The 2,612-nt window shown below is 39.4% G+C and overlaps 1 non-coding gene across 1 annotated transcript; it reads left to right on the forward strand.

Annotated features, from left to right (window-relative positions):
• The first annotated feature begins 224 nt into the window (after positions 1-224).
• On the forward strand, positions 225-369 carry LOC125110415 (small nucleolar RNA SNORA57). Its single transcript, XR_007130601.1, has one exon. It is a non-coding gene; the product is annotated as a small nucleolar RNA SNORA57 (small nucleolar RNA).
• The last annotated feature ends 2,243 nt before the right edge of the window (positions 370-2,612 follow it).

Consider the following 2,612-nt stretch of genomic DNA (forward strand, 5'->3'; position numbering starts at 1 on the left):
CAGTAAGCAAAACAGTGTTGGTACTGGCACAGAAACAGACATATCAATCAATGGAGCAGAGCAGAAAGCTCAAAAATAAACCCACACACCTACAGCAACCCATGGATGGACTTAGGGATGATCATACTAAGTGAATTCAGACAGAGAACGACAAATAATATATCACTTATATGTGAAATCTTAAAACAAAAATGATGCAAATCAATATTTACAAAACAGACAGTCCTTTTCTTAGTGGGGCGCAGGTATGTGACTCTGGTCCCTGGAATGTCAGAGGCACAAGGAAAGGGCTCCAGCCCCCTTGGTGCCATGTCTTCAGTACTGCTGGCTCCTCGTCCATGGGTTCTATCCTCACGGGCTGGGACACAGGGACAAAACATGCAAACAAAAATACCCCACAGAAACAGATTTACAGACATAGAAAACAAACTTAGGATTACCAAAGGAGAAAGGTGGGGAAAGGATAAATTTGGAATTTGGGATTAATATACACACTACTATATATAAAATAGATAAACAAGGGCTTCCTGTATGGCACAGGGAACTAACTATATTTGATATCTTGTAATAACCTCTAGTGGAAAATAATCTGAAAGACAATATATCATATATATATAATATATATAAATAACTGAATTACTTTGCTGTGCACCTGAATGTAATACAACATTGTAAATCAACTGCGCTTAAAGAAAGAACGAACTTGTCCAATGGTGCACACATGCGGTAGGGTGAACAGTTCAGGTGTTCAAAAAAAGCAGCTGGATTCCAGAATCAAGGGAAATAGACCGCATGTATCATATGAACAGAGATTTTAATTCCTCAACGTTCATACGATTCACTAAGCAGTTTCTTAGGAAAAGCCAGCAGTAAATGTCGTAACAGATGGAATCCTACTTCGTTGTCTTCTTCTGCCCTTTACTGCTTTTGGCTTCAAAATTGCAGTTAAGAAAGTCAAACTTAGAAAAACTAGATGAGAAAGAATAGAACCACCAAGAGGGGAAAATCTATCAGAAAGCCAAATTCAGTATATTTTTTCTTTCTTTTTTTTTTTAACTTATTATTTTGTCTTTTGAGGGCTGCACCCGCAGCATATGGAGGTTCCCAGGATAGGAGTCTAATTGGAGCTGCAGCCGCCGGCCTACACCAAGGCCACAGCAATGCGAGCCACCTCTGTGACCTACACCACAGCTCATGGCAACGCCGGATCTTTGACCCACAAATTCAGTGTATTTTTCAATAAGGAAATGAAAAACGAGCTACTGCTTATCTCTAAACTACTTTTTAAAAGCTAGAGTTATAGGGAAAAAAATTTGTTTGGAATCCCATTCTGTATGCAGAATGTTGGTAATAGACATCATATCTGCTTATGGCATGTGTTAGTACTGCCTGCATTTGCCGAATCCAGAAATTCAGCTATCATTTTTTTTTGCTTTTCTTTCTCTCTTTGCATGCTTCAATCACATGTAATGAGAAACTGGTAGTTTGTGGCCAGTGAAATGCTTACTCTAAGACGTCTGGCAAAGTGGAGGGTGTTTCTAGCACTCCTAGAAGTCACATGGATATTTCAAGGTAAGGAGACACATGAGCAACCTGCACCTTAGGCTTCATCCCACCAAATTATTATCTTAAATTCTAATGGTCAGAGAAGGTATCTATGTAAGTTCCCTTGGATTTCTTGCCATTTCCAAGTTTTACAATAGCTTATGGCAGCTCAGTGGGCTAAGGCTTTATCTGAACAGTTCCTAGGTTTTTTTTTTTTTTTTTTGGTCTTTCTTTGGTCCAACTTTTGTCTGACAGTGGAACCAGCCTAAAGGGCCCAGTCTGGCAAGGTAAGTTCCCGATGATTTATGCAATGTCACTTTCTTGGTGATTAACCTGAATAAATCATGCTGGCATTTTCAGCAGTGCCCTTTATATTCTTAACAGTTTTCAACGCAGAGAGAAATTAGCCCAGTCCTCTCATTGATCTTGTGAGGGAAATTGTACCTCATAGCAGTGGTTCTAACTGTTAAACAATGATCTACAAATAACATATCAGTTCACTTTTAATCAATAAACTTTTCGTGATGCATTATTTTAGCCATTGGTCTAAATCACTGTAACTATAACTGTTGTTTTCAAAATCTTTTAATCCACTTGGAAAATCTTCCTTTGTGCTAGTAATAAACACTCACCAAACTGTCTGCACCTAATTGAGCTATAATAATTTATGGGTGCTCCCTACTGTTTTTCCCCTTTATAATCAGACAGACTACTTTATGGCTTTAACTAATGAAACTAAGAATCCACCCAGCAGATCTGGTCAAATGGCACTAGTGAGTAAGTCTTCATTAACACTGGCAGGTTCCAAACCTGGTCTCCCTCTTGATTTAATGACTGTCTCACAACCGTACTCTTGTCAGCGGGTAAACACTTTTTCTCCCTTACTTCAAAGAACATGCTTTCATCACCAGATCTACTTGTAAAGCACAGCCCTCCAGCAGCAAGAGTTTTCTGGGCAGCCCTTGGAATGAAAGAGGAGGCCATGCTTATACTCAGCACATGTAAGACCTTGTCTCCTGCTCATGGGCACTGCTTCCGTTTCAGTTTCCTCTGCAACTTTTTCTACT

The sequence above is a fragment of the Phacochoerus africanus genome, chromosome 10 (genome assembly GCF_016906955.1).
Source record: "Phacochoerus africanus isolate WHEZ1 chromosome 10, ROS_Pafr_v1, whole genome shotgun sequence".
Taxonomy (NCBI): domain Eukaryota; kingdom Metazoa; phylum Chordata; class Mammalia; order Artiodactyla; family Suidae; genus Phacochoerus; species Phacochoerus africanus.